Source organism: Piliocolobus tephrosceles, chromosome 14, assembly GCF_002776525.5.
Source record: "Piliocolobus tephrosceles isolate RC106 chromosome 14, ASM277652v3, whole genome shotgun sequence".
NCBI classification, from domain to species: domain Eukaryota; kingdom Metazoa; phylum Chordata; class Mammalia; order Primates; family Cercopithecidae; genus Piliocolobus; species Piliocolobus tephrosceles.
In genome coordinates, this window is record NC_045447.1 from 27,905,048 (window position 1) to 27,923,367 (window position 18,320).

Below are 18,320 nucleotides of genomic sequence, written 5' to 3' on the forward strand. Positions count from 1 at the left end.
AGCTTCAACCTCCTGGGCTTGAGTGATCTTCCCACTTCAGCCTCCTAAGTAGCTGGGACTACAGGCACATGCCACCACACCTGTCTATTTTTTTTTTTTTTTTTTTGCCTCAGCCTCCCAAAGTGCTGGGATTACAGGCATGAGCCACTGCACCTGACCTCAACAGCCCTAATTCTAGCAAGAAAAGAGCATATACCACTTTCTCATCAGCTCAAGTGAAAGTACCCAAGATCATTAGCATAGACCAATGACTCTGACTGGATCACTGGTACATCTTAGAACTTTTCAATTCCGTGATCACATGAATGTTCTGAATGGTCAGTACCACATCATCCACATCATAGGCGCCCATAAAAAGCAAAAGGTTAAGACCACACAAAGTAGTAGAAAGGAAGATCAAGATGCTGTTAGCAGAAAGGAGCTTGGATTGTAGGCAACAAAATAACAACAAATGTCCACCACTCATCCATTTGCCTATGGAGTTGACATATCTGGCTAATCTTAGGATGACTCTTAAATACTTGCCTTTGAGTAAGGATGTTCTCGAAATCCCTTTAAACTACTGAGTTTCCCTGAGTCTTCCTCTTGCAGTGTCTTATTCCAAGTGTTTGTGGTTATCGTGCCCCCATGTTCTTTCACTTTCAGGGCAGGCATATGTCTTCCCACTAGGACCTACTGATCCTGAATAATATCACAGTAATGACCATGTTGCAAAACTCCTTGTAGTGTTGATTTTATAGGTCACTTCCATTTTCTGTAACTTCATGCTACACCTTATTTCTTCTGCAGATGGATATTTTTTAAAATTTCATGTTTCACTTTAAGAAAATAGGGAACACCAAGAGTCATAGCAAAATAGGTTGTAAAGAATTTTAGGGATAAAAAAAATCTTTTATTTAGTAAACAGAATAATGGATCTCTCCAAGATTTTTTTTTTTTTTTTTTTTTTTTTGAGACAGTGTCTCGCTCTGTCACCCAGGCTGGAGTGCAGTGGTGCCATCTCAACTCACTGCAAGCTCCGCCTCCCAGGTTCACGCCATTCTCTTGCCTCAGCCTCCTGACTAGCTGGGACTACAGGTGCCCGCCACTACACCCAGTTAATTTTTTGTATTTTTAGTAGAGACAGGGTTTCACCGTGTTAGCTAGGATGGTCTCGATCTCCTGACCTCGTGATCTGCCCACGTTGGTCTCTCAAAGTGCTGGGATTACAGGTGTGAGCCACTGTGCCTGACCGGCTCTCCAAGATTCTTTAAAGATTGGACCTATTGATACGTGGTTGTATACCGTGGGGTTTTCTCTAAGGCTTGGAATAGACAAGCCATTTGTTACAATAATACCAAGGATCTGTTCATATTGATGAGGACTAAAAGGGGAGCAGAGAATTTTGTTTTACCATTGTTCTTTTGAACAAGATAGATTAGTTGGGACTTTGACAATGTGGTGTGTGGTGAGGTGGCTAAGAACACAGACTGTATCAAAATGCTAGTTCTGCCACTTACTGCCTACTTGATCTTAGGTAAGTTCACTTCACAGAGTTGTGATGCTTATAGGAATTAATGTGTACAAAATGTTTGGAGTAGTGTAAGAACTTGAAAGTAATATAAGAGCCAGATAAGGACACAGTAAGAACTTTGTTAGTGATTACTATGTTATTTTTCATGAAAATTCCTACATAAATATTCAATGAACAAAGTGAAAGAAGTGGTTGGGTGAAGTGTAATCTCAATCTCATGCCTGTAATCTCAACACTATGGGAGGCTGAGGCAGGAGGCTTGCTTGAGGCCAGGAGTTTGAGGCCAAGAGTTTGAGACTACCCTAGACAACGTAGAGAGAATCTATCTCTACAAAACAACAATAACAAAATAAAATAAATAAAAAGTTTAAAGTGAGAGAAATATGCAGTAGCAAGTTCCTTGAAGAAACAACCAAAGCTCAAAACCCATATTTTCTTTTTATGAATTCTGCCTAAATTATCCACTTCTGAGTAAGAAGGTAGAAGTAGCATACTAATGGAAAAACAGGCTAATGAGCCTACCCTACTTTCACATTCAAGAGGTGGAATAATTTATGGGAAAGCTTTCAAAGCTTCCAAATGCTGCAATCAAATCACTCTATGGAGAAAGCTACAAAATCAAATTTCAAACAATGAAGACATCAGTTTCTTAATGGAACAGTTCCAACCATCTGGCATTCATATGTTGTTTGTAGGGGTGGTTATTGTACAGATATAATGACCCAGTTCCACCTCTAGGCAAGAAGCTTTCATGAAGGAAGTTTACTCTGGCCACTTGTGGCTGGTTAAAATGACCAGAAGAGTTTTTTTTTTTTTTTTTTTTAACTGTGCTATTGTTAATGTTTCAAATTCGGACCTTTTCCCAGCAAAACACAAAAAGAAGTAGCTTCAAATATATTCATAGAGTGCAAGAAAGTGAGCAGGAGATTTCAATGTTTCAGAGAGAAATTTTTTCTTCAAGACAATTTTTTTTAAAAAGAAGTGCCTTATTATATAAGCTGGATCCAGGATTAATGATACTCAGTTATTACTACTAAACAGGTTTAGATTTGGGATACATTTTTTTTAACTACACGTTAAAAACAGACTTTGAATAAAACTTGGAACACAAAAAGTAAAGACATTTCATTTTCCTTTGGATGCACTGCCAATTTTGTTAGCATAGCTTCTTTTCCATTTACTATGGAACTTGACCTACAGTCTAAGGTTCAATTGTTCATTTAAAATTAATTAATTCAACAAGTATTTACTGTGTAACTAGAAAGTGCTAGATATTGAGGTAGGTATATTTAACGGAGTGCAAAAAAGTGGTTTTAAATAAATTGGAACAGGCAGGTTGTGAAAAGGGCAGGTTGATACAAAACGTTAACAGCATGAGAGATTTTTTTTAAAAAGATAACCAGATAAGATGAAAAAGAAAATGGAAGACAAAAGGGAGACATGCGAGAAAAATTAAAATGCATTCTAAATAAAATCTATATTGGAGTAATTAAAGATAAAAATGTTCTGGATAATAGTTAGTAATGTGGATTTTACAGTTTATAAGCTCTCCTAGGATGCAATGGGGAAAGGCAAAGAGATAAAAATGACAAGTGAGTGAATGGAGAACAGAGATCTCAGAGCCAATATGTGGATAAGGCTGTTCTCGAAGAAGACTGAAATGAGCAAAAGCAACAATTAAATGTATGGTAGAAGAAAACTTTCCTGAACCTATTTTATGAAGGTTTATATACTTATTTATAATCCTATTACACAAAGACCTATTTGTGTAGATTTGAAGGGGTTTCTTAGTTCCAACATAGTTTTTTAAGGGAAAAAAAACACTTAAAGATGTGCCGAGACTAAAATATAGATCATTGCTGGAGTGCATTTGGGCTGCTACAATAAAATACACTAAAATGGGTAGCTTTTAAACAAAAGACACTTATTTAAAACAATTCTGGAGGTTGGGAAGTTCAAGATGAAGGCAACAGCAGATTTGGTGTCTGATGAGGGCCCACTTCCTGGTTCACAGATGGTACCTTCTTGCTGTGTCTTCACATGTGAAAGGGGTCAGAGCACCTCTCTGAGGCCTCTTTTCCAAAGGCACTAATCCCATTCATAAGCACAGAGACCTCATGACTTAATCATCTCTCAAATGCTCTACCTTCTGATATCATCACCCTGGTGATTAGAATTCAACATATAAATTTGTGGGCAACACAAATGTTCAGACCATAGCAACACCCAGGAGGCCTTGTTGAAAAATGTAAAGATTAGCCCAAGCAACTGAGTTGTATACCAAGTTGAGAGCATTTAAAAAGTATTATTGTCCCAGTCTCCCCCGCGCTTCCTGCACTAAGGTATCCGCCGCCGCGTCCCCTCCGCCGGCTGTCTCCTACTGGCAGTGCCATGGCGGCCTTCAGCAAGTACTTGACAGCGCGAAACTCCTCGCTGGCTGGTGCCGCGTTCCTGCTGCTCTGCCTGCTCCACAAGCGGCGCCGCGCCTTCGGCCTGCACGGTAAGAAAAGTGGAAAACCACCATTACAGAACAATGAGAAAGAGGGAAAAAAGGAGCGAGCTGTGGTGGACAAGGTGTTTTTCTCAAGGCTCGCACAGATTCTGAAAATCGTGGTCCCTAGAACATTACACAATGTGTTACTTATTGCATTTTGTTCTAGAGACAGGTTACTTGGTACTTATTGCTGTTACGCTGATGTCTCGAACGTATTGTGATGTTTGGATGATTCAAAATGGAACACTAATTGAAAGTGGTATCATTGGTCGTAGCAGGAAAGATTTCAAGAGATACTTATTCAACTTCATCGCTGTCATGCCTCTTATCTCTCTGGTTAATAACTTCTTGAAGTATTTGTTAAATGAGCTTAAACTGTGCTTCCAAGTAAGGCTCACTAAATACCTCTATGAGGAGTATCTTCAATCTTTCACATATTATAAAATGGGAAATCTGGACAACAGAATAGCTAATCCAGACCAGCTGCTTACACAAGATGTAGAAAAATTTTGTAACAGTGCAGTCGATCTGTATTCAAATCTTAGTAAGCCATTTTTAGACATAGTTTTGTATATCTTTAAGTTAACGAGTGCAATTGGAGCTCAGGGCCCAGCAAGCATGATGGCCTACTTGGTTGTTTCTGGGCTATTCCTAACTCGACTTAGAAGACCCATTGGTAGGATGACAGTAACTGAGCAAAAATATGAAGGAGAATATAGATATGTTAATTCTCGGCTCATCACAAACAGTGAAGAAATTGCCTTTTACAATGGGAATAAAAGAGAAAAACAGACAGTCCACTCAGTCTTCTGAAAACTGGTGGAGCACCTACATGATTTCATTTTGTTTCGTTTTTCAGTGGGCTTCATTGATAACATTATTGCCAAATACCTTGCCACTGTGGTTGGTTACCTAGTTGTCAGTCGCCCTTTCTTAGATTTGTCTCATCCTCGACATCTCAAGAGTACACATTAGGAACTTCTAGAGGATTACTACCAAAGTGGAAGAATGCTTTTGCGAATGTCTCAAGCTCTGGGTCGAATCGTTTTGGCTGGGCGTGGGATGACTAGATGGCTGGTTTTACTGCTCGGATTACAGAATTAATGCAAGTACTGAAGGGTTTAAATCATGGCAAATATGAGCGCACAATGGTCTCACAACAGGAAAAGGGTATTGAAGGAGTACAAGTCATTCCCTTGATACCTGGTGCTGGAGAAATCATTATTGCAGATAACATTATAAAGTTTGATCATGTTCCTTTAGCAACGCCAAATGGAGACGTTTTGATCCGTGACCTTAATTTTGAAGTTCAATCTGGGGCTAATGTTCTAATTTGTGGTCCTAATGGCTGCAGAAAAAGTTCTCTTTTCCGTGTTCTTGGTGAATTATGGCCTCTTTTTGGAGGACGTCTAACTAAACCCAAGAGAGGAAAGTTATTTTATGTTCCTCAAAGACCTTACATGACCCTTGGAACACTTCGAGACCAAGTGATATATCCAGATGGACGAGAAGATCAGAAAAGGTAGGGAATATCTGACTTAGTACTGAAGGAATACTTAGACAACGTCCAGTTGGGTCATATCCTTGAACGTGAAGGAGGCTGGGACAATATTTAGGGTTGGATGGATGTACTCAGTGGTGGAGAAAAGCAAAGAATGGCAATGGCAAGATTATTTTATCATAAACTCCAGTTTGCCATTTTGGACGAATGCACAAGTGCAGTTAGTGTCGATGTGGAAGGCTACATTTACAGTCATTGTTGAAAGGTCGGCATCACTCTTCACTGTATCTCATAGGAAATCTCTTTGGAAACATCATGAGTACTACCTGCATATGGATGGCAGAGGCAACTATGAATTCAAACAGATAACAGAAGATACAGTTGAGTTTGGCTCTTAGAGAAATCTGAAGAACTATACCTGCTTCAATGAAATAATTACAGAATACACTTAGAAATGCAAAGTACGTTGTAAAATAAAGTTGAGCTTGGTTTTTTTTTTTTTTTTTAAAACAAAGCAACAAATTAACTAGATATAGAATAATGGAGAACAAGTTGTTAAAACATTTAATATTATATAGGATATTGCTAATTGTGTATATGTTGGTTTAATTATTAATATGTACTAAGAATGTCCTTATTCTTGTGGTTAAAAATCTGCCTAAATTAAATTGGGCTTCAATCACTGTAACCTGATTCATCCTGGGATGTAAACCATTTGAAGTCAGCTAATTGGACTTTTATGGCTCTATCTTTTCCTTCAATGAAGAACCCTACTTAAAACCAGGTTATCATTTGTCCTGTTCTAGCCAGGTAGTCTTCAGTTTCATTTTCCTGTGCCCCATGGTAGTTGGAAACAAATCATAATGTATTATTTAAATGTATAACATCATTGCATAACAGCATTTATTATACAGTGGCAGATTTCTTTAGCTGCTACAGTAATACTCATTCCTTGTGTGTGTCTTGGAGTGCATTTGACTCCAGGAAAGCCATTTTGATTTTCCTTAACTAAATGATAAATGTACCCCTCTCAGTCTGCAGTATTGAATTGTTTAAAGTATATGTGCAGTCTTGCTTACAAGGAGGGGTTACCATGTATCACACTAATCTTCCCAATGTTTGGGATATTAAAACACAAAGTCCTTAACATGCCAGGCTCAAGGTCTTATGGAAGTTTTAGATTTTTTAAAGAATTAGACAAATTTGTGTGTGTTAGAAGCCCATTTATTAGAAGTGTGGTGGTTACTTGGTATTAAACTCCAGATGAGCCATAGGAAGGCACTACATGAAGTAATGCACTGAGTGTGCAATGCTATCACTGTCTTTGACTGTGATTTTATGTTTAAAAAGTATGTTCTAAAATTATTATATATACATGGGTGAATTATGTTTCTGAGGCACTGTTTCATCTCTGTGAATCTTGAATAACTTTTTAATATTTGGGTTATTATGTTGAACGATCCTAAGAGAACATGATTTCAGTTCATCAAACCATCGTTAATGACTTTATGTATTATTTGCCCAAGGAGAACTGAAACTGAGTATAATCAATAAGCTAGATATGAAATCACTTTCTCAAACTGAGCTTCTGAAAGGGGCATTTTATACTCTTGTTTCTGCATAACTGGTTTTGTTTTTTTGCAGAATTAACTATAACAATCACTGGCTACCGAAGTAAACTGATGTACTGAATTCCATAATACATAACATTCAATTTTTACCACTTCTGTTTAGCTAACTTGTATACTTATTTTCTGTTCAGATTAAAAAAAAAAAAAAGAAAACAAAACTCAGATAAAAAAAAAAAGTATTATTAAGGGCTGGGTGCAGCAGCTCATGCCTGTAATTCCAGTGCTTTGTGAGGCCCAGAAGGAAGAATCGCTTCAAGACTGGAGTTTAAGACCAGCAATGTAGTGAGACCCCATCTCTATAAAAAATTAAAAAGTAAATTTAGCTAGGTGTGGTGATACGCATCTGTAGTCCTAGCCACTCATGAGATGGCTGAGATGGAAGGATTGCTTGAGTCTAGTTTGAGGTTACAGTAAGCTATGATTGTGCCACTGCACTCCAGTTTGGGTAACAGAGTGAGACTCTGTCCCAATAAATAAATAAATAATAAAAAATTATTAAATAATAAATAATAAAAAAATTATTAAAAAGGAAGAAAAAAATTAACTGAGTGTTCAGCACCAGAAAAGAAAGAGGATAACAACATAAACCCAAGGAAGTCAGTAGCAAAATAATTAATGAGATACACAAGAGTAAAATGAACTGCATTGATAAATACATCCTGGGTCTGATTTTGCAAGTTTTTTTTTTTTTTTTTAAAAGTATCTACAGTACTAGGGTAAGCAAAGGGGTAAAGTACAGTAAGCAAATACCATAACAATTTCAGTTCAGGCAATTTGAAATCTCAACAAAAAGATTATTACATGAAAAATTTTTAAAGATAAATAGTAAGATCAATAGGATAGTAGCTATGGAAAAGACTTGTTATAGGGTGAGTTCTCAGGAAGTAGATGGGGGAGATTTAGGAGTGCAGAGGGTTCATTGGTGAGTAACATCTGTGAACGGAAAAGATAGAGAAGCAGGATAGGGCAGGGGATGCCATCAGATCGTGATACAGACCCTACAAAGTCTTTGCTATCCCAACGTGGATCTTGGGAGCAAAGATGGTCCATCAGAGAAACTTCTCACTGGGCTCTTCTTGCTCAGTCATTGGGCATGGTACACCATGAGAAAAACATAACCTCGGCTATCACCTCTTTGCTCATTTATTGGTTGAAAGGATGCCCCAAGAGGAATATGAACCCACTTCCAAAGCTACACAGGACCCTGAAGGCGCTAAATACCACGGGCTATTAGCTAACTATACTATTTGCAGCTGGTCAGTGTGCTTTCTTGAAAGGGATCTGAATGGCACATTTCCGTGTCTTCTATAGTCCACCCCTTGCTCCGTGTGGAGCTATTTCTCCAAACTTGTTGGGGTAGCAGCACCTCCAAGTGTCTGATGGGCCTCTTTTCCTGAGGGAAAACTTCTTAGAAGAGGAAGACTAGCAGGATGGATGTCAGGCTTCATCACAATAGTTGGTCTCAGGATCAAAAATAGTACTCACTCTCTTCTTCCCTTATTATACATGCTAATTATCTAAACCCTCAGTGAACACCTCTGCTGGTCTTGCTAATGTACCTCATGGTGTGACCCAAACCCTCATTCCTCACAGGTCTGTGTTTTCGTAACCATTCTCTTCTTTAGTTGTGATATTTGTCCATTCATAGCCATAGTTGGACAAGGGAGTACCAAGAGGCACCCAAGTGGGCCCTGTGAGTTTCATACCTCTTCCTTCCTGTCCCCATTTAATTACAGCAGCCCTATCTCCTCCTGTTAATTATCAGGGTGGATTATTCTTGAAAGGATGGTGATTGCACTTGTCTGATGATTTCTAGGCATAAGGACCCCAATTTGCCCAGGCAACAACAACCATGGCTTGTAGTTCAATGGGAACTTTGCAAGAGTGCAGAACCTCTAACCCTGAAAAGCCCAAAGTTGTGTGAAGGGAAGCACGAGGTGCTGCAGGGAGTCACTGACAGTGATGATAAGTGGGGTCACTTCTGCTTCCATCTTCTTGGTCCATGGACCCATGTATTTTTCCTGTTAGTGGCAAAGCACTGCATAAGCATCCCTGATCCAATGCATATAATGCATCCTGAAAAATAGTTCTGTATTCTTGCCAGGTACTGTCCCAAGTTGGTGCCTTAGCTGCGTCTTCATCGCAACATTCCATCCGTTAGTAGGAAACTTCTGGATGGTGCAGTATGTGATAAGCCCACATACACCTTCTTCATTGTAAACTAAATGCCCAGGTTGAATGTTGCATGGTATTCCATGCCTGTAGGTCAGGCATTCCATAAGCCCTGGATAGCAATACTGGCTGAGGCCCCAAGGGCAGGAAAGGAAATGACATATCCAGACTAGGTGTCTATTCCTAAGGAAATGAACCACTAATCCGTCCAGAAAGAAGAGGCCCAACCTAGCAATCTTGTTACCAAGTTACTAGTTGGTCTCATCAAAGAATCTAGGGGCTGAGCTGGTCTCTGTTGTTGGCAGTTTGAAGGTTCAGAAGTAGCTCTAGCTAGATCAGCTTTGGTAAGTGGAAACCCATGCTCTTGGGCCCATGCAGCCTCCCTCTTTGCCATGGTGGCCACTTCATTCATTTGTTCATTGTGTTAGCACTGGTAGTGCTGCTAACAAAGGCTGACTCAGTGTTCCTGCTTGAGAAGATAAGCAGCAATTCTACCTCTTCCCTCTCCTTTGCCTGTTGGAAGAATTACGGAAGCGGGGGCCAGGCACGGTGGCTCCTGCCTGTAATCCCAGCACTGTAGGAGACTGAGGCAGGTGGATCACTTGAGGCCAGGAGTTAGAGGCTAGCCTGGCCAACATAGTGAAAACCTGTCTCTACTAAAAACACAAAAATTAGCCACACATGGTGGCACACACCTGTAGTCCCAGCTACTCGGGAGGCTGAGGCAGGAGAATCACTTGAACCTGGAAGGTGGAGGTTGTAGTGAACCTAGATTGTGCTACTGCACTCCATCCTAGCCAACAAAGCGAGAATCTGTCCTAAAAAAAAAAAAAGAAAGAAATTATAGAAGGGGAGGATTGTGTTCATTCAAGTTCATCTTGGAACTGATTATGGTACTCAGTTTAATACACTTGCCAAAACTTGTCCCTAATGGTCAGATTCATGCTCTCTCAATCTAAATTTCTACAAGTCAGGGCAGATCTCTCTCTGGGAAGAAGTCCAGTAATTTCTACTGTTAATCTTTCAGAAACCTAAAGTCTCAGAAAAAGTTTTTAAAGATAACTTTTCATACTCCTTCCTTTCTAGATGTTTTCTTAGATATTGGAAATAAATTATCCTCATCAGCAAATCCTAGTAACGCTCAAGTGCTATCACTTTCTTTCTTCTGATCACACTGCGTCTTCCCAAGGGGTTTAAAGTGTCCTCTGCTACTGCTTCAAACTCATTACAGTCAATTTGTATTCTGCAAATTAGCAGTGATTTCTGTAAGGTCACCTCTTGTCTGCATAGTAATCCTCTCCAGGTTGTGACTATGTCTTATACCAAAGTGGTTCTTACTCTGGGATTTGTAATCTTTCCATGGTGTAGACATGAGGTGCCCAAGGATTCCTGGCAATCATGGATGAGGACTCCACAGTTAGTGGGTATTATAGGCTGAAACATTTCCCCTTCTAAATTCCTAATTTGAAGTTCTAAACCCCAGTACCTTAGAATGTGTCTGTTTGGAGATAGGTCCTTAAAAACAGTAATTAAGGTAAATGAGGTCACATGGATGGGTCCTAATTCAACACGACTCATATCCCTATAAGAAGAGGAGATTAGGACATAGATACACACAGACCTAGGGAATATGAAGAGAAGATACAAGGAGAAGACAAGCCAAGGAGAATGGCCTGAGAAGAAACAACCCTGCCAACACTGGGACCTTGGACTGCCAGACTCCAGAACTTTGAGCAAATAAATTTCTGTTGCTTAAGCCAGCCAGTCTGCAATATTTCGTTATACTAGCCTTATCAAACTAATACAGTGGGCTTATTCCTTTTCTTTTCTTTATTTAAATTATTTTTAAAAATAGAGACAGGATGTTTCCATGTTGCCCAAGCTGGTTTTGAACTCCCGGGCTCAAGCAATGCTCTTGCCTTGGCCTCCCAAAGTGCCAGGATTATAGATGTGAGCCACTGAATCTGGCCAGTACAGTAGATTTGAATCATCCCATCAATAAATTTAGATATGCAAGAGTATTTTTCTTTATTTCAGATTAAATTCCTGCTCTGGTACCCTTATTCTTCAGAGTTAGTGGGGAAACAGGAGCTCAGCTTTTTGGAGTTTTCTTTCATTCTTAGGGAATTACACATAGCTACCCAAGTCAGTCAGCATTCCAGGGTTTTCTGTAGTTGCAACATGTTGGAGAAGGTCCAGCTAGTTTTGGTCATTAGAGGTTAACTTTGCTACTTCATTTGCCCAAGTCCATTGCCACTATGCCATTAATGGGACATAGGCATCTGTGACTAAGCTATTCTAGGGTCCATCTACCTAAGAATTCCCATCCCTTGAAGTCTTTTGTTCTCCAGGGTCTTGTTGTCTCCCCAGCCTCACTGCTGGGAAGCAGGGCAGATGACTTGTCTGCTCTCAGGATACACAGACCTCTGTTTATCACTCTTTCACTTATAGAGTATCTGTTTTTAGTCTATGGAACTAAGGTCTATTCACACCACTTTTTAAATCCCTTTCTCCTAATCTTTCTGTAAAGATTTTTGGCTCTTCTGTTTCCTGTCGTGTCGTGTACTTTCTTGAGCAATAAGCACAGAGTATATTACTATGCAACAATGAGAGAGGGAAAAGTGGAAATACAGGGAGAAGACAATACGGAATAAGAATCTCAAAATAGAGTCCTGTCAATTAATTCTTCTATCCCGCTACAGACAGAAAAACCATACACACTGATTATCAAAGTATATTTTATGGTTACATGGAATTAGGATGCTATCTCTAAGAAACCACAAGCTTTATGTATAGGAACAAACTATTAACTTGTTTCTTATAATTTGTCTTAGGACATGTTTATCATGTGTCTTGGTTTTACCTAGGAGTACAATCACTTTCTGCTGTTAGGTGTTATAGTGATAGTATGTGGTTAATCACAACAGTAGCTCCCAAAGGATCTAATGGCTGAACATTATTCCATAATAGTTTTAGAAATATTATTGTATGGATAGACCCCAATAATTTCATTTGCTTTTCTTTTTTTTATTTTTTGAGACAGAGTCTCGCTCTGTCACCCAGGCGGGAGTGCAATGGCGTGATCTTGGCCCACTGCAACCTCTACCTCCTAGGCTCCAGCGATGCTGCCTCAGCCTCCTAAGTAGCTGGGACTACAGATGCATGCCACCACACCCAGCTAATTTTTAGTATTTCTAGTAGAGATAGCATTTTGCTATGTTGGCCAGGCTGGTCTGGAACTTCTGGCCTAAAGTGATCTGCCGCCTTGGCCTCCCAAAGTGCTGGGATTACAGGCATGAGTCACCACAACCTGCCTCATTTGAATTAAAAAATATATTATTGAGGTATAATTTATAAACGATAAATTCTACCAATCTTAAATGTTCAGTGCAATGTCTTGCATCTTGCTTTGTGTGGTGGTTACATATACCCATGTAAATATTATTTACATATTTACATATACCCATGTAACCACCACACAAAGCAAGATATACAGGACATTTCCCTAATTGCAGTTTCCTTGTGTGCCTTTTCAGTCAATCCCCACCCCAAAGGCAATCAATGCTCATAGATTAGTTTTTTCTATTCTAGAGCTTTATAAACATGAACTCATGTAGTATGTACTGTTTTGTGTCATGTTTTGCTCATCATGTTTTGAGATTCACCCATGTTGTGTATATCAGTAGTTTGTTCCTGATATTGCTAACTAGTCTTCCATTTGTGTCCTTTAAAAAAAAAAATAACTGGAATGTACTCTGTCTCTGTATCTGGCAGAGTATATATTGGCCTCTGAGAGATGCAAGAGTTTGGCAGAGTCATTCAGTTCAACATAATCAGTGCCCAATCCAGCAGAGTTTCTGCAAAGGTGTCACATCTCTAACTTGTCCACTTATAGTGAGTGCTCACTCTAGGGGCAGTACATTCGAGTCTCTCCTTTTCTCTGATCCATCCACGATCTAGGCTACAGGGTGTCATTGAACCCCTGAGATTACGTTCAAAAGGTGTGTGAATATATGCATCAGTTAAGCTAAGATTCTCACAATTTAATGGATCAAGGAAATTTCTTTTTCACACAAGAATCCATAGTGGCTATTTATGTTAGCAGAGAGGTGCTACTCCATATGGATGCTTAGGTGTCAGGACTATGGCTGCTTATTATCTTCAACTCATGGATTCCAAAGTTGGTGTGAGCAACACCATCTTAGCCAGAAGGGACACACAGCACAGAGGAGCACCCATGGGAGGATTTCATAGGTAGTCTCAGAACTGGCAGAAGTCACTTATGCTCACATTCTACTGGAGAGAACTGTTACATATCCTCAACTATCTCCAAAAGAAGCTGATGTCCAAGATGGCAAGAATGGATATTGTCACTAGGGGCCTCTCCTACAATATATATATTCTACATTTATCTATAGCTTTGATTAGGTTCTCAAAGGGACAGGTCTATACCTAGAAATATTTCAGAGCCTGCTGTAAGGGCACATGGGCACTGCTGCTTCCACCTTGCCCTAGAAGGTATACTAGGCCATCAAGGCAAAACACAGAAATGACATAAAATATACATAATGTAGGAAAACCTCTTTCCTGCTGTTGCACAGGATGACATAATACTGTTCACATTCCCTGGAATACTCATTCCAGAACTTGAGGCCAACATCCTGTGAGCTACTAGATCTTGCAAAAATCCAGCATATCAGAACAAGCCATATTTTATTTGAAAGAAAGGAGCAATTCTTTGTGGTTTGTATTTTTGTGTCTTTTGTAAGAGATTCTTTTCTACCTTGAAGTGATGAAGATATTCCAAAAATCTGGAAGTTCCACTTTGCAAAGTTAGGTTTTTAATTCATTAAGAAGTTTTTTTTTTTTAAAAAAAACTTATTTAATACTCATTTTGTATATAACAAAGTAACTTTTTAATTAATTAAATTTTAAAATTATACTTTAAGTTCTGGGATACATGTCCAGAATGGGCAGATTTGTTACATAGGTATACATGTGCCACGATACTAAGATAATTGGCACTTTATATAGAGGAAAAGATATCAGATCCCTACGTCACACTACTTTTTAAAAGGTTCTTATAGAAGAAAAAGTATCAGATCCCTATGTCACACCATTTTTTAAAGGTTCTTATAGAGGAGAAAATATCAGTTCTCTACAATACACTATTTTTTAAAAGGTTAAGAACCTTTTAAAATGGCCTCCAGCTCCATCCATGTTCCTGCAAGGGACATGATCTTACTCCTTGTTATTGCTGCATAGTATTCCATGGCATATATGTACCACATTTTCTTTATCCACATTTCCTTTAGCCCATCTGTCACTGATGGGCATTTAGGTTGATTGCATGTCTTTGCTATTGTGAATAGTGCTTCAAAGAACATAGGTATGCCTGTGTCCTTATAATAGAATGATTTCTATATTCCTTTGGGTATATACCCACTAGTGGGATTGCTGGATTGAATGACATTTCTGTCTTTAGGTCTTTGAGGACTTGCCACCCTGTCTTCCAGAATGGTTGAACTAATTTACACTCCCACCAACAGTGTATAAGCTGTTTTTTTTTCTCCACAACCTCGCCAGCATCTGTTATTCTTTGAGTTTTTAATAATAACCATTCTGACTGGTGTGAGATGGTATGGTATCTCATTGTGGTTTTGATTTGCATTTTTCCAATGATCAGTGATGTTGAGTCTTTTTTCATATGATTGTTGGCTGCATGTATGTCTTCTTTTGAAAAATGTCTGTCTGTGTCCTTTGCCCACTTTTTAATGGGGTTGCTTGTTTTTTCTTGTAAATTTGTTTAAGTTCCTTACAGAGGCTGGATATTAGACCTTTGTCAGATGCAAAGTTTGCAAAAATGTTCTCTCATTTGGTAGGTTGTTTACTGTGTTGATAGTTTCTTTTGCTCTGCAGAAGCTCTTTAGTTTAATTAGATTCCATTTGTCAATTTTTGCACTTGGTGTCTTCATTATGAAATCTTTACCTGTGCCTATGTCCTGAATGATATTGCCTAGGCTGTCTTCAAGAGGTTTTTATAGCTTGGGGTTTTACATTTAAGTCTTTAATCCATATTGAGTTAATTTTTGTATATAGTGTAAGGAAAGGGTCCAGCTTCAATCTTCTGCATATGGTTAGCCAGTTATCCCAGCAACATTTATTGAAAAGGGAATCCTTTACCCATTGCTTGTTTTTGTCAGGTTAGTCAAAGATCATATAGTTGTAGGTGTGCAGTCTTATTTCTCGGTTCTTTCTTCTGTTCCATTGGTCTATGTGTCAGTTTTTGTACCAGTATCATGCTGTTTTGGTTACCATAGCACTGTGGTATAGTTGGAAGTTGGATAGCGTGATGCCTTCAGCTTTGTTCTTTTATGCAAATCATCCTTGATGTATGAATTTGCATGGACTTGGACATTTACATGTAGTTGTTTCTGAATTCTCTTTCACTACGTTATTAACAGCCACTGCACCAATACCACATTTTTTTTTTTTTTTTTTTTAATTTGAGAAAGAAGCCTTAGATTATCTTGATAGCTGGATGGAAAATTTTCCCTCATTAAGCTTCTCCAGAATTCTCTTGATTATTCTTGGATTCTTAGGCTCACCCCTGAATTTTAGAATCAAGTTGTCAGGGTCTGTGAAAAACCCTATTGCAATTTTGAGTAGATTGCATTATGTATATTGGAGGTTTTGCATCCACAAACATGGTGCATATTCAGGCCTTGTAATGTATTTTAATAAAGTTTTATAATTTTCCATACAGGCACTGTACTTTTCTATTAGTTTTGATTAAAGTTATAATAAAGACTTGTTGCTAATATGGGCCAGGCACAGTGGCTTATGCCTGTAATCCCAGCACTCTGTGAGGCCAAGGTGGGCAGATCACTGGAGCCCAGGAGTTCAAAACCAGCCTGGCCAAAATGGTGAAACCCCATCTCTACTAAACATACAAAATTAGCTGGGCATGGTGGTGCATGCCTGTAATCCTAGCTACTCAGGAGGCTGAGGCAGGAGAATGGCTTGAACCCAGAAGGCAGAAGTTGCAGTGAGCCGAGATAGTGCCACTGCACTCCAGCCTGGGCAACAGAGCTAAATTCCATCTCAAAAAAAAAAAAAAAAAAAAAAATTTTTTTTTTTTTTTAAAAAGACTTGTTGCTAATATTGAGATGGTATTTGTTACCTTGACCTTGACCCCCTTCGTGGACAGGAATGGAGTGGCTTATTTTACTCAGCCAGCGGTCCGTCAATGGCTAAGTGTTAACAGCTCAGTGAAGAGTCAGGGTGACAGCCTCTTGCACCTGCCCTTTTTGACACTCAGTTCTTGTTTGGTGTCCAGGGAGAATCAGGTCACATGAACTGTTTAAAACATGAGTGCAGAAGACTTTATTGAGCAGTGGAAGTGGCTCTTAGTGAAAGGGGAGCTGGAAAGGGGATGGTGCAGGAAAAAGGTGATCTTTCCCTGAAGCCCAGCTGTCTCTGGCTGGGCTCCCTTCTGAAACTGCACCTTCTGAAGTTAGCCACATTTATCCATAGCCTCTGATGCTTAGTTGCTTCTCTGCTTGCTGCTTGGCTGCTTGTATCCCCTCCAGTTAGCTGCTTGTGCTTCTCTTTTCCTTTTTTTTTCTGCCAGCTGGTCTGGTTTTTATGGGCACAGGATAGGGGACAGGGTGGGCCAAAAGGCAATTATTTGGGCGGAAAAATGGGGTCAGCTGTTTTCACTTAGGGCTGAGGTTCCAGGCTTGAGGGTGGGGTTTAGCCAGAAGCCCAGCCCTTCAGGATCAGCTGTTTTTACTTAGGTCAGGGGTTCCAGGCTCGAGGGTGGGGTTTAGCCAGGAGCTCAGCAGTTCTGTATCAATATGTGTGAGAGGTCTTTAAAAAATTATTTTTTCTAAGGGGGTGTGGCTTTTTTGCATATTGATCTCATATTCAACAATGTTGCTAAGCTCTCTTTATTAGATACTTTACTGGATTTCCTTGAATTTCTTAAGCAGACAACTATATAACCTATAAATCATACTTTTCTTGTTTTCTAACTTTTATACCTTCTAATTTGTTTTTCTTGTCTTATTATATTGACAAGTGGCTTCAGTATGATGTTGAATGGAGATGGTAAAAGCTATCTTTGTTGCCAATTTTGAAAGAAAAATGTTGAATGAATTAACACTAAAAATAATGCTTCTAGAGTTGGGTTATTGGTAGCAACTCTTTATAACGTTCAGGAAATTCCTCCCTATTCCTACTTTGCTAAGATAAAAAAAATGAGTTGTGAATTACTTTACATTTTCACATTTTCATATATATATATATTTAAATTATTTATTTATTTATTGTTTTCCCCCAGAGTCTCACTCTGTCACCCAGGCTGGAGTGCAGGGGCGCGATCTTGGCTCACTGCAACCTCCACCTCCCAGGTTTAAATGATGCTCTTGCCTCAGCCTCCTTAATAGCTGGGACTACAGCCGTGCGCCACCATGCCTGGCTAATTTTTATATTTTTAGTAGAGATGGGGCTTCACTATGTTGGTCAGGCTGCTCTTGAACTCCTGACCTCGTGATCTGCCCGCGTCAGCCTCCCAAAGTGAGCCACCGCATCCAGCCACATTTTCTAATATTAAGCCATCTTTACATTTGTGGTATCAATCCAACATATTTATTATGCATATTGTGAAAACACATTGGCTGGGCGCAGTGGCTCACGCCTGTAATCCCAGCACTTTGGAAGGCCAAGGCGGGTGGATCATGAGGTCAGAAGATTGAGACCATCCTGACTAACACGGTGAAACCTCATCTCTACTAAAAATACAAAAAAATTAGCCAGGTGTGGTGGCGGGCACCTGTAGTCCCAGCTACTCGGGAGGCTGAAGCAGGAGAACAGCACGAACCCGGGAGGTCGAGCTTGCAGTGAGCCGAGATTGCGCCACTGCACTCCAGCCTGGGCCACAGAGCGAGACTCCGTCTCAAAAAAAAAAAAAAAAAAAAAAAAAAAAAAAAAAAAAAAAAAAAAAAA

General features: G+C 39.4%; 1 pseudogene; it reads left to right on the plus strand.

Moving 5' to 3' along the window:
* Positions 1-3,888: 3,888 nt before the first annotated feature.
* Positions 3,889-6,008, plus strand: LOC111535756 (annotated as a pseudogene).
* The last annotated feature ends 12,312 nt before the right edge of the window (positions 6,009-18,320 follow it).